The following is a 14,898-nucleotide window of genomic DNA, read 5'->3' as shown; positions in this document are numbered from 1 at the left end:
TAGATATCAAACAAAATCACAGAAAATGTGAACAAATACTGATCAAAGAATCATGAAGTTTTCATTATGAAACGTGACACACTGTCAGAATGAAAGCATTACAAAGCTAGTATCGGGTATGACCTCCCTGAGCATTAAAAGCTAGTATCGGGTATGACCTCCCTGAGCATTAACTCAGGTCGGTTTGTGTGCTCAGTTCAGTTACAGTGGTGGCTGCACTTGTCAGGAAGGAAGGCCCTGTAGTTTTCAGCCCTTCTCTGTTTCTTATTAAGATGTTGCTTAATTCCCACACCCGCAAAATGGCAAACAGTTTTCATAGTATATAATAAAATGTATTCTGGTGCACTTTCACAGCTTCATAAAATGGCATGCCTAAAAGCAGGCTTCTTGCATGCGGTTTGCGAGACCATCTGCTGGGTTATTGCTGCTCTTAATTTAAACCTGTGTGTAAGTTTGCAGTGGCTTGGCAAGACTGTCTGGTGAAAAGGACTTCTTATGTAATCTACATTTTCATGGTATTTCATTTCTTACCCTTGTATGAGCTTTATTTTCTAGTGTTTCTGTAAAGATCAAGCTAGTTTTACTAGCTTCCAGCAGCAAATGTTGAGGATGCTATGGGGCAGCAGTGTGGAGTAGTGGTTAGGGCTCTGGACTCTTGACCGGAGGGTTGTGGGTTCAATCCCAGGTGGGGGACGCTGCTGCTGTACCCCTGAGCAAGGTACTTTACCTAGTTCGCTCCAGTAAAAAAAACAACTGTATAAATGGGTAATTGTTTGTAAAAAAAATAATGTGATATCTTATAACAATTGTAAGTCGCCCTGGATAAGGGCGTCTGCTAAGAAATAAATTAAAAAAAAAATATCTGAGTCGGACTAAAAAAAAAATAATCTGTGTTTATTTTATGTTATTTTTGTACGTTTCAGAAAAATGTAACTTATGTGTGACTCAATGTGTGAACTCGGGGTGTCCCAGTCCCACTGCAGCTGTAAGAACAGAGAAAGAGCCCTAATGGAAATACAGCATTCAAACATGGTTACTCAGGACCAGAGATCAGGGGGTCAAGTGACATCCCTACACAGTGAGTCAGTGGCTGTGCTGGGAATCTCGCCTCCTATAGATACCATGGCAACCAACCCCTATAAAAAGAACATGGGAACATGTTGTCTTCGGCTTTTATTTTTCAAATACAAGGCCCTCCCTTTTGCGGTGCTGTGCTGGACAGTTTGAATTTGAGTGCAGTTCAAAAATGAAAAAGAATGGAAGGGCGCTAAGGAGAGTAAGAATAATATTATATCACAAATGTATCTGTTTCAGTGAATGATGACATCCCAAAGAAATCCTCTGAGATCAGGTGATGTTTCATATTAGAGACTGCTGCTGTTTAATTGCTCTCCGTTAATATGAACCACTTGTTTTTTTCATGCATTCACACGTTACACTGCAAACATAACCTTGGTTTAAGTGCAACTGTGTTATCTTTTCAGCCGAGATTGAACGATAAATGATCCCTGTATAGCATGACTGAGATGGGGGTCCCCACCCCACTCTGGGGAAGTACATACAGTGCCATATACAGTACAAGTGGGTATACAGTAATACAGTCAACTGAACAGCGCTTGGATTCTGCCTTTAGAAAAGCTTACAACAGTATTTTTGCTCTTTTACAATGCTTTTCCCATTGTTATGCGATGCATAACCCTGGTTTACCATGTTTTTTTTAATATGCTTTACCATACCTCTCTCGACTTTACAATGCTTACCTATGCTGTACTTTGTTTTCACTTTGCTTTATAAAATCTTGCAGTAATATAAATATATAAATCTTTGCTTTAGGGAACTTTTATGAGCATGTTGCTGCAATCCAGTGTGCTATGTATTGTTGCAGATTTCTTTCTAAGCTTATTTTTATCAACAGATCCTGGGTTAACAGGATTCCAATATTTTAGAAGTCAAATCAGCAACAACATTTCCAAGTTTAATCAACACTTTATTTATTTATTTATTTCATCGCAAACGCCCTTATCCAGGGCGACTTACAGTTGTTACAAGATATCACATTATTTTTACATACAATTACCCATTTATACAGTTGGGTTTTTACTGGAGCAATCTAGGTAAAGTACCTTGCTCAAGGGTACAGCAGCAGTGCCCCCCACCTGAGACTGAACTCACGACCCTCCGGTCAAGAGTCCAGAGCCCTAACCACTAAGGCTTCAAATACAACTAAAACATGCATGTGAATATTATTATACATAGTAATGCAATGCATGCATTGAGGAGTACTATTATTAAAAGCACTAAGACGTTCACATTTTTCATTCGATTATTCCAGTTCTCATGTCAGAAGTTTAGCAGTGTTTCTGGGTAGCTAGCTGCGTATAGGATGAGGCTTGACATAGGGCACCGTAGTGATGAATCATTCAATAAATATTGAATTCAGCCTTGCAAAATAAAAGCCATGGCTATGAATATTTGAATCATCAACAGTTTGTTGCATCTTTGCCTGTGACATAGTAGTGCTAATATAGGAGGCTTTGTGGTTCAGTGGTTAAAGAAAAGGGCTTGTAACCAGGTGGTCCTCAGTTCAAATCCCACCTCAGCCACTGACTCATTGTGTGACCTTTAGCAAGTCACTTAACCTCCTTGTGCTCTGTCTTTCGGGTGGGACGTTGTTGTGACTCTGCAGCTGATGCATAGTTCACACACCCTAGTTTCTGTAAGTCGCCTTGGATAAAGGCGTCTGCTAAATAAACAAATAATAATAAAATAATAATAATGGCTGTAGGTACACTGCTGTCCTGCTTTGCTGCACAGCCAATCAGATTGCCTGGAAGAACAATCGAAATCCAATACAACAGTAAGTGTATTGTGTAGGAAAAGCATGGTAAACTGTAATGTAACTATGCAAATTGACCATGGTAAATTCTCCTCTACCCCCTTTCCCATTAGTTAAACCAAGATGATTATAGTCGATAGCCTTAAAGTTGCTTGCTGCACCCAAGTTCTTCTGTGAGATGGAGCTGCGTTATCAGTGTTGGTTTCCAGATGTTGTAGAGAAGACTTGGATGTTACTTGAAAGACGCTTGTCTGATCCAAGACCGGGTAAATAAAGGGTTTTCTTTCAAGAGGAACAGATTTCAAGCAGAAAATCATTAAGGAACGTCACCAGGGTCAGGGCCAATTCCTTTTTTTTTTCAATTCCAGTTCCATTTCCAATTACTTTTTAAAATCAATTCCCATTCCCTTTTAATCAAATTCTAATTTAAATTGGAAATTTAATTTAAAAAGGAATTGACCGCAACCCTTGCGGTCACGTATCCCTGCAAACTCCTCCCAGTGAATCAGTCACAGTCATAACACAAACTTGCATTCTTAATAGAGATCCATGGAAAATTGTGTGTGGTGGATCCATGGAAATTTCCAGGATCAAGTAAACATTTTATTGGGTTAGAAGGCCAACACAGGGAAAATTCCACCACACATCCACCGCCCCCCCACCCCCTTGTGTGTGTTCGTTTGAACAGATCAGACGGGGGCTGATCTGTGCACAGAAGCCCCCAGCCTGCATGTTTCAATGGCCACTGGCAAGGATTTCAACGTGTGCCCTCCTAATATTGCTAATTCTCTGCTGGTGGCCCCAGACAAAGCTCCATTTACAAGGCTGTGGCAGATCCCACTCCTCAGACTGCATTTGCTTTGCTCAGTTGCACCCACTACCAAATTCCAAATTCACTCAGATGATGGTCTTGTTGGTTCTGTGCCGCGGTTGAAAGAGAGCTGATGCTGTAAGCTGGTGGAAGGAGATTAAGAAGGATAGAGAAAATACCCTGTGTTGTTTCGGAGGTGGCAGGTTGCAATGTTTTTTTTGGTGAATTTACAGCCAAATGTGGCATAGAAAGCTTGACCACACACAGGGAGTTGCCTTACAGTTCCAGAGCTCATGTTTTTTGGATTTTTGCTTTCACAGAAAGATCAGAAATCTTACAGGCAAGCACGTCCAATTGAAACCATGAAGCTGTCTCACTCTCTCCTCATCTCTTCGTGAGCAATGAACATTAACATACACACATGTTTGCTTATAGCGTTTGTGCATTGACTCCCGTCTCTTATCTTAAAGTCCAGAGGGGCTTGGCCTGTGTCCTTGTAAGGTTGGTTTTGTGGAGTTTCCTTCCTTGTGAGGACTTTTTTGACTCAGCAAGCACTATAACAGGGGTGTCAAACTCAGTTCCTGGACGGCCGCAGTGTCTTCTGGCTTTCGTTCCACCCAAGCCCTCAATTACTTAATTGGTCTAATTATTTGATTAACTGGACACATTTAACACTTCTCTTCAGGCCTCATAATGTTTCATAGGTAGTGTACCTTGAATCAAGTGCATTTTTAAAACCATCAACTGTAAAAGACCTTGAAAAAATATTAAGTATGTCAAATTCAACAAATAATTAGATCAATTATGTTAATTGAGAGCTTAAGTTGGAATGAAAACCAGACCCTGCGGCTCTCAAAGACTGGAGTTTGACACCCGTGCACTATAAACTAGCACACAGACACACCCACACACACACACACACACACACAATCACACACACTCAGTTGGGGTCTGATCCTGTGTGTCTTTTTTATTTACCCGCAGGCGTGTTTTATTAACCCTCCTGCTAACGTTACTCAACACAACTAAAATCCAGTGAAGAGAAGTCAGTGATAGAGGAAGCTTAAGAGCTTTTGAGAGTTATTAAGATCTGCCGTTGTTTAAATTGTATGAATTTACCACACTGACACTTCTTATCCCTTTTGGATGCTTATGAGTTTTATGAGTTTTTGGATGCTTTTCTCAGTTTTAACCCCTCTAATTTGAACTTGCTTGTTTCCATAACTCTTTACTGATCTACGGACCAGCCTTTCCCATCAATCCAGCTGTCAAACCAGTTCACCCACTCATCCAATCATATGCTTCTGTTTCATCTGGATTCCTCAGGCACCGGACCAGCAGGGGGTGTAGAAGCGCAGTGAGGTGATCTACTGAATCACCAGACGATTGTTCCTTTCTGATGTAAGGCTTGGGTATTCATTGTTGACGCACAATAAGAACATAAGAAAAGTTTGGGAACGAGAAAAGGCCAGTCGGCCCATCCAGGCTCGTCCCATGTTAGCAGACCATTCTCTCCTACTGGGGGGAACTAATTTAAAAGCAGAGATCTAGCCTTTTTTAAAATGTCCTTAGTGTTTTAGATCTTACTACTTTATCTAGTAGACTATTCCAGTTATTTATAACTTTCTGTCTAAAAAAGTGCTTCCTTCCTTCTGTTCAAAACTTTTACTCAGCTTCCAGTTATGCCCTCTTTTTCTTCTGTGTTAAACTTGAACTCGTGTGTTGGGTTCACTTTATCTAGACCATTTATGATTTTATAGACTTCAATCAAGTCCCCACTTTCCCTTCTTTTTTCTAGGCTGAAGAGATTTAATTATTTCAATCTGTCTTCATAGTTCATGTCATTGAGTCCTGGGATCAGCCTTGTTGTCCTTCTCTGTACCTCTGTAAGTGGGTTCAAAAGGCTCTATTTGGAGAGCACATGGTATCTGGAGGTGTGCAGAGCAAAAGGGACAGTGCTGCTGTTATTTGCTTACAGGTCTCTTTCGCATTTCTCTCTTCATGTATCATGTATTACTTATTTTCTGTCCTACACTAAACAAGTGCTTTTACTAGGTGAGTCAATGTGGGCCAATGAGCACAACTTGCTACTGTGCCCCTCTCAAGCAGATCCTGCCAAACTGTGCCAAAATAGGCGGTGGTTTTGTGATGTTGGCTACCAGTACCCACCGGGGATAAAGGCGTGACAGGCCAGTGTGTAAACGTGCTGCGTCACACACAAGTCATCACCAGCCTAGTCTGGGATTGCACTGCCGCAACTACTGCAGCAGGGACCCTGAAAAAAATAAAGTCAAACCCAAGAAACTTGTGGCTGTGAAGCGTCGCCCAGCTGTTTAAATAAATTGAGCAACAAAAAAACAGGAGAAGAGAGCTGTCCGCCAAGCTATGTGCGATCCACAACCCCTGCCCTGTCTCCTGGGTCCAGTGGATTGTTGTCACAGTGTGAGACACACTGAAACCGCATAGCTCTGACATGACAAAGAGAGACAGGAAATTCACTTCAAAAGACAACCTGCTGAATAACAGTGAAAGAGAAAACCAATGCATTTTTTTTGACATTCTCCAGGGTGTTTGGATGGGACCAGATTAGGAAGCTTTCCTGCAACTCATTCAGGATCTGATTCATAAAGCTTTGATCATAGCACCGGACAGCTTCTGTGAATCAGATGATTCTGGAGGTGAAACAATAGAGAGTTATATATATATATATAGAATGCCTGCAGGTACATTTTTTAAACTAGATAAACTGCGATTTTCTTGTTTGTTTGTTGTTTTGACATCTGAAATGCATAGAAAAAAATTAAGATCTAATTACAGACAGACAATTTAGGTTTTCAGGCTCTATATAGAAGGGTCGAAATCTTAACACTTAAGCTGAGGGAACACAAAGCCACTTTTTCAGGAACAGTGGCTTGAAACCTGGTTTCAGGAGACTGGGAGACATAGTTTGAGACAACTTTGCTGTATCAAGCCCCAAGTCCCCCTGATGTGCCTTGCCGTGGACTGAAACCGAGTCTCCTGAAGCCAAGTTCCAAGCCTCAAAGTGGCTCTGTGTTCCCTCAGCTTTACAGCCAAGCACAGCCGATCTAACACTGAAGCAGACTGACTTTCTTTATCTCACTGTTAACCATGGACACACACATGCACACACGGATATGCTTGTTTATAGTGTTCATGAGCACTTTGCTCTCACTCTAATATAGTGTACATGTACCATTCTAAAGTCCAAAGGAGCCTGGGGATCAACACTATACTGGAGGTTACAGGAGCTAAAGTAAATACTCTGCCATTGAAAGTTTACTTTGTTTAAACTTTGTCCTCATAAGGTAGATTTTGTCGTTTATTTTACCCCTTGAACACTGTAAATGAGGCCACACACATACAGGCACACACAGTTGGGGTCTACAGTGTTTATTTACCCCCAGGGGGTATTTTGTTAACCCCCTTGTTAATCTGACTACCAAAAGTTTTGTATCACCCTACAGAATTAACTGACTTTTCATCATAAAGTCGAATGAAACCTGCTGAATAATGTTACGTTAACATATTGAATTGCATACAGCTTTGTAGTTTTCCATATACTTAACGAAAAACTGACAATTTAAAAATGCGACATTTCGAAAATCTAACATGAAATTCTGTACTACTATTATGGCTTACGGTAGACTTTAACGATATTGGTTTGTAGTTTCTTTGATTACATGATGTTAAATAAAAGATCTCAATTCTGTTCATATCATTTTGTAATTATGTCTCAATCCTAAATTCTAGATGGTGCAAAACATTTGGCTATAGCTGTACAATTAAAATCCAGTGAAAAGAAGTTAGTGCTAGTAGAGGTTTGGCAAAAGATGACATCAGTACTAGCCACTTCTGCATCTTAGGAGTGCGTCCTTTATAAATGTTTACCACACAGCAATTTTGCAGTTTTCCCATGCTTTTCCCATGGTTATACTACGCATTATCCACCATGGTTTGCCATGTTTTTTTTTAATATTCTTTACCATACTATACAGTGCTTCCCTAAGATGCATCATGCTTTCACTATGTTTTATTCCATTTTGCTATGCTTTTACTATATTTGTTTCCCCCTGTCCTGCAACACATTATGTGCTGCATATGAAACAGTCTGTCTTGTGAGGCTGTATTTAAAAAAATAGTAATATAGAGGGGTGGCTAAGCATTGGATTAGATGCAACACAGAAATGGGCATTACAGGGTTAAACAACCCCCAGGATGTGATGAACCAAAGTGAATCTAAACCACAATAAGACTACGTTAGTCGAGATATTCTGAGATTTGTCTACTCATACCAAGGTGCTCTCAGTTGTATTTACCTTCTCTGGTTCTTATCCCTCATCATACCCACATTGGGAATTGACACCTGCCCAGTTTAAAGTGCACAGACCCGTGAAGACTGGCTGTAGGCTGACACTTCTGGGGTGCAGATAATTCCGACACAGTTTCCTGGTATGGCGGCAGTGGTCTGTGTTTAAAGGGGACAGTAGAATGCTGTGAGGTCATAGGGGAGAGGAATTCCTCTGTGAGTGGGTGGCAGACTGTCCCCTGAGTGATCTCTGTGTACAGGAGGGCGGAGGAGCTGTCTGGGGAATATTGATAAAAGCTATAGGGGAGCGTCGAAGGGAGACATACAGGCTGTGATTCACTTTGCACAAGGCTGTGAAATGAACTCATTCAGTCAAGTGAAAGCATTACTGTGTCCTCCATATTCAGAAAGTCATGTCTCAACTCATGTCAAGGGTTAGCCTCCCATGTGGAACACATTTGTATGAATCATATTGGTATCTTTTTTTTTTTGGCTCAGTTGTATCAGATGCAAAGGTCTTCTGTTTGTACATGTGTATGTATTTTGTACATACTTTTTTTGCAGATGGACAATCATCTTGAGTTTATCTGGGGTTGAGGGATTCTGGGAAGTGCTCAATCAAATAACAGCCCAGATGGGAATCTCAGTGTGGGCTGTACCTCTGTGCTGACAAAATACAGCTGCACGGGGTATGTGAACACAAAAAAGTTGTGGTCTTTGGTATCTTATTTATCTGTGTTTTATCGTTTTAAACCTTAAAATCAGAAATCATGCATATACAGTATGTAACATAGGAAAAATGAAGCACATTGATGTATTTGTCCTAATAAAATTGATTAGTTGTACTACTAACTTCACTTTCAGGGCATCCAGGATAAAATGAGGTCAAAAAAATATCTGTATTGGCGAATCACCAAACTGTGGCCAGATTCAAATCCAAGTCTCCTGAGATGAAGGGCATCATAGGCTATTGAATCACCTAACCCCCCTGTACTGGCCCCCCACTGGAGTAACTTACAGTATAGATCCAGCCAATGTGTTCCGAAAAGGAACTAGAAAGATACTAGAAAGTGAGGTAGGGTAGCAAGCAAGGCTGTTGGCCTCCATTGCATTCAATTAAAGCGTTTTAGTTTTTCTGAAGATGTTAAGCTTGTTTATGAAAAAACACCTTTAGCATGTCTGTGTTTCAGAGCAGAGTCTGTACAGCATCCCCTGTTCAGCCTCTGGGCCTGTATCAAGAGGTACTGGTTTCCATGGCTACCAATTGAGATAATTGAATTTCTATTGCTTCAATGTAAGCCAAGAATCAGTAGAGGCCTTGGAAGCAGCGCTTTGACTAATATTAATTCAATAACTTTCCCCCTTCCAAAGAATTCCTTCAAACTAGATAAACAACCTACATGAACTATTGTTTGTGTCCCTGTATGTCAATGATATTACATTGTGGCTGGTGTAATTTTCATTGTGTTCTTCAAATGGTTGCAGTCTGAGCAATATATACCGTCAATAAATAAATAACATTGAAATAAAGTTGCCAAGCGTCGTATTGTAAGTTCCCAAATGCTAATTTTTCAACATTAAAATTACAAAAGGAATAGAGAAGGTGCAAAACATCAATTCAAAATACAACCTGTCGGTGGACATTTGGAAAACATAAGACAGCTGTGCCTCTTCTCATCATTCCAAGCCTGCCCAAGAGACAGTACTCTCACGAGTTCACCACCAAGGGTAGCCTTGCAATGACGAGGATCTTGAGGGTTAATTGTACAAGCCACTCTTCCATGCCACTCTCCATGCCTTATTTGTGGAATTCTATTCCGGTTCACATCAGGCAGGTTGAAACACTGGATTGTTTAAAGCCTAAATTGAAAGCATACTTTTTTTTTAATGTGCTTTTCTATAATTGGTTGTAACTGGAGTATATTGCACATGTGAGCTCTCTTGTTCTGTTTTCAATTTTGTACAGCTCTGTGCTTAATAGGGGTGCTGATACTCCGAGTAATTACCTACATTGCTATTCAGTTTACTGCAGTTGGTTTGCACAGTTATCTGGGAATCTGATCAACATGTCCTTGGTATGGCTCTGAAGTGCACTAGTGGTATAGTGCAATAGTTTCGTTTCACTGACACTTCATATTTGTTCTATTATGAGAAGTCATGTGCTGTGTAGGGAGAGCAGATTGTGACAGTATGATAGCTGTGAAATAAAAAGGGCAATTGAAACTTTATTAAAGCAATTCTTCTTATTTATTAAAGCAATTCATATTATTTTAATTGGTTATGTATTAAAACATCTTTATTTATATAGTTACTGATGCAACAAAATTATGCATATGAATATCTTTGTACAAACAGAATTACATCAGAAATTGAAAAAATTGATAAATTTACAGAAAAATGGTTACATTTACAGAAGAAGGAAATTCATTTGGACTCACATGCTGTAACACTGAGTGAGTATTACAGGAGCAATAGAATACCAAGGGGCTTACACCTCCAAAAGGAACCTACCATCGGCAAAGAAAATGCTGAATTTTGCCAGACATGGTGTCAAATTTTAAACCAGTGTTCTATGGACTTGATGTTATTAATTGTGGATTTTACAACTAAAGAAATGGTTATAACAAAATAATCCATTGCCGCCTGCCAAATGGAGGTGGAACAGAAATTCGACCACAGTGCAATGATTTCTGTACAAGAAAAAACAGAAAAACAGTTGGAAAGTCTAAGTTGTAAAAGTTCAAGATTAAGAAATTTCAAAGTGATACACTGTATTAAAAAGAATAAAATCTATGTCTGGCTGTCAAGTGGATTAGAGACAGAACTATGGGAGTGGACGGCCTAAGGTTAAAATCGTAAATACATTGGGAGTCTTCCACTTCACTGGAGTCCTCTGGAAAAATGGCCTCCTTAACCCCCTCATTTTTTTAGCTCCGATACGAAGATTTCTCAACGAAAAAATTCAGCACCAAGAGAGGGGGAAAAAGAACACAAAGGTAAAAAGAAACTTCCTCAATGAAGATGTAGTTTTTAATTTGTCCAGCAAAGAACTTTCTAGAGATCAAGTGACTGTACTAACGAAAGGTCTTTCTTTTGTACCAACTACTGTTACAGATTCTTGTCTAGTTAAAATAGAGCTATTTAAGTTCTTTAGGAATATTAAGTTGAAAAGTTTTTTTTTATCTAAGACAATGCTTAAAGAACCAACAAACTATACCCATTTTAAACCTAAGAGTACATTTATGCCATTTGTGACCAATGCTTCTGTTAATACTTTCTGTAGATTGGTGGAGGGTGATATTGATGAGGAATTGACAAATCAAAGTAATGATGATTCACATACCTATAAAATTAACAATTTGAATGGCAAATAATGAAAGAATGGCACTTCATGAGTTAATGACTGATAAAGAAATTATTATAAACCCAGCTGATAAGGGTGGGTCTATAGTTATTCAGGATACAATTACTTATGTTAACAAAATAAAGGCGATGTTATTGGATGATACATTTTATAAACATCTAACATATGGTCCAACATTGGTTTTCAAAAAAGAAATTGATAAAATGTTACAAATGGGATTGGATAGTTCTTGGCTTTTGGAACAAGAATTCAAATTCTTAATTACAGAAAATCCTATAAGACCTGTTTTTAATACTTTATATTCCCAAATCGTTAATCTCTCGGGATGACCAATTGTAGCTGGGATAGGTTAATTGACTGAGAAAATCTCTAGCAATGTGGATCATCATATTTTTCCCTAAGTTCAATGTTTACCTTCATTTTTAAAAGATACTTCCGATTTTTTTAGAAAGTTACAAGGTATTCAGAATGTATGTGAAAATGATTGGCTTGTGACCTTGGATGTTTCATCTCTATACACTAATATTCCCAATTTTGAGGGAATGGAAGCTTTGTCTTCCTGTTTAGTTAAACGACAGGTATGTCAACGCCCCCACTGAATACATTTTATAGCTGACTAAATTGGTATTAGAAAAATATTATTTCCTTTTTGATAAAAATTATTATTTACAGATACATGGAACAGCAATGGGGACTCCATAAGCACCAAATTATGCAAATGTATTTATGGGCAAATTTGAGGATGATTATATTTATAACAACAATCCCTATAAAGGTTGTGTAAAATATTGGGCTCGGTACATTGATTATAGCATTATGATTTGTTCCGATACTGAAGTTAATTTAAATGATTTTGTTAACTACATCAATACAAGAGTCGAGTCAATCACTTTCACTGTAGAAAAAAGTTTAAATCAGATACATTTTTTGGATGTTTATTTATATAAGAATGTAAATCGTTGGAGTACCGCTGTGTATAGAAAACCAACAGATAAAAATACTTTATTATCAGCTGACAGTTATCCTCCTATCTCCTTAAAGAGAGGACTTCCAATCAGCCAGTTATATAGATTGCACAGGATTTGTGATATAGAGGAGTTTGAGAGACAGGCTAAACACCTGTTGGACCATTTTCGATCATGGGGATGTATAGAAAAATGGCTTAAGGATGCATTTTATAAAGTCAAAAGTGCCAAGCGTGACAGTTTATTTATTAGAAAATCAAAACAACAAAAACAATTTTCAGTTAATTACGCATTACCATAAGATCAAATCAATAGTGACTAAACATTGGCGTATTTTGTCTTCTGACACGTCTTTCTGGTTTTCAGACTCCCCCTCTTTTTGCTTACAGAAGAGCACCTAATCTTAAAACTATGTTGGTGAAAGCAGACGTACAAAAATCGAAGAGTGAAAGAGCATTTATAATGGGGTGCTTTCCATGTCGCAACTGTGTCTCTTGTAAGAATCTTATAAAGTCTAGTTTTTTTAATTGTCCTACAATTGTTAAAAAACGAAAGCTTAAATCTTGTATAACATGTAATACCACACTTGTAGTGTATCTACTGACTTGTCCATGTGGAAAGGGGTATGTGGGTAAAACCACTTGTCAATTAAAAACTAGACTTAGTGAACATAGAAGCTCCATTCGGAGACACGATATAACTTCACCAGCTGCGAAACATTTCTTGGAAGAAAACCATGACATTATTATTATTTATTTCTTAGCCAACGCCCTTATCCAGGGCGACTTACAGTTGTTACAAGATATCACATTATTTTTACATACAATTACTCTTTTATACAGTTGGGTTTTTATTGGAGCAATCTAGGTAAAGTACCTTGCTCAAGGGTACAGCAGCAGTGTCCCCACCTGGGATTGAACCTACAACCTTCCGGTCAAGAGTCCAGAGCCCTAACCACTACTCCACCTGATACTTTAAGGTGTATTGGAATAGAAAAAGAAAGTCAAAATAGGAGGGGTGGCAATCCTTAATAATAAATTGTTGCACAGAGAATCGTTTTGGATTTTTAACTTAAATACTGTGGTACCAAATGGATTAAATGAAGAATTAGACTTGGTACCTTCTTTATGAACTATACCTAATTTCTGTTTTAAGAATAATGACTTGTATTTAAGCTTGATTAATAATTGAAATAATAGGTTAGGAAATGTGTTTATTAGTGTGTCTATATAACTGGTTTATGGGGTATTTGAAGGATCAATGCTGGATAATTAATTGATGTCTGTAATTCAATTGAGGAATGTTTCATTTTGTATGTAAATTACACTGAGATAACAGCTTTGGAATCTTTTTTTTCTTCTTCTTTTAAAATTTAGTCATTGCCAATTAGTTTTTTATTATTTTCTCCCCAATTTGAAATGTCCAATTATTTTTTAGGCTCAGCTCACCGCTACCACCCCTGCGCTGACTCGGGAGGGGCGAAGATGAACACACGCTGTCCTCCGAAGCATGTGCCGTCAGTCACCCGCTTCTTTACACACTGCAAACTCACCGTGCAGCCGCCTCAGAGCTACAGGCAAGCCCGCAGGCGCCCGGCCAGACTACAGGGGTCGCTGGTGCGCGATGAGCCGAGAACACCCTGGCCGACCTAACCCTCCCTCCCCCCGGGCGACGCTCGGCCACTTGAGCGCCGCCCCCTGGAAGCTCCCGTCCACGGTCGGCTGTGGAATAGCCTGGACTCGAACTTGCGACGTCCAGGCTATAGAGCGCATCCTGCACTCTAGCGAGTGCTTTTACTGGATGCGCCACTTGGGAGCCCCCCCAGCTTTGGAATCTAAGCTAAAATTGATGAACAAATGTCCGTTATGTACCAGGTGTGGCAAATCAATTGGTAATTTGTGTTATGTGCCCATGAACTAACACTTTACTTAACTGTAATTACCTGTTAAACTCAGTCTATTTAAATTGAGGGATTGAAGCTGTGTATACATACTGATGAAGGCTGAAACATGTTTGTGACTTTCCTTATGGATTAGAACTTTATTCTGTTTGTTCTTCAGAAAATTAAGCTGTGAAATGAAGATAAATAATGAAAATTACTTTTTGAATTAATTAGTTTTTTATCTGATGAGTGCGGACCTTCGTAACGTTGCTTTGAACAGAGTTAATGAAACAAATGGCCTTTTTTACATTCCCTGAACAGCCTCCAATTACACTTTGTGTTTGCGCTTTTCCTGAACTGTCGGTGTAGATTTTATAGCCCATTCCTCACTGTTTTTTCTTTCCACAAGCTAATAATACCAGATCTTTCTCCCTGATGTATTATTGTAGCTAATAAAGTATTGCTTTCCTTTGCGCAACTCTTGAGTTTGTGTTGGCTTTCCTTCCAAACACTCCCTCAGCGAGGAGAGTTCTCAGAGAGAGTATTCATGATGAAGCTGCTTCAAACTATTTGCCCTGTGTAGGCCAGGCTCCCTTGAGGCACCATTCTCATAATATATCTCTCTAGGAGACTCCACAGGAGTGGAATCCTTATCGAGCCACAGATAGACATTCTCCATCAACATGAGGCAAAGGACGACGAGGCTTGTTTTT

General features: G+C 39.1%; 1 protein-coding gene and 1 long non-coding RNA gene across 4 annotated transcripts in view; both read left to right on the top strand.

Moving 5' to 3' along the window:
• The window catches only part of LOC117415536 (synapsin-3-like), a 203,774-nt gene that overhangs the window by 124,418 nt on the left and 64,458 nt on the right, over positions 1 to 14,898 (top strand). The window lies entirely within an intron of this gene.
• LOC131737503 (uncharacterized) lies at positions 10,135 to 14,654 on the top strand. Its single transcript, XR_009329146.1, has 3 exons — positions 10,135 to 10,427; positions 10,906 to 10,970; positions 13,741 to 14,654. It is a non-coding gene; the product is annotated as an uncharacterized LOC131737503 (long non-coding RNA).

This window comes from Acipenser ruthenus, chromosome 7 (assembly GCF_902713425.1).
Source record: "Acipenser ruthenus chromosome 7, fAciRut3.2 maternal haplotype, whole genome shotgun sequence".
Classification (NCBI taxonomy): Eukaryota; Metazoa; Chordata; class Actinopteri; order Acipenseriformes; family Acipenseridae; genus Acipenser; species Acipenser ruthenus.
Note: the sequence above shows the minus strand (reverse complement) of the source record. Positions and strands in the feature narration are given on the sequence as shown.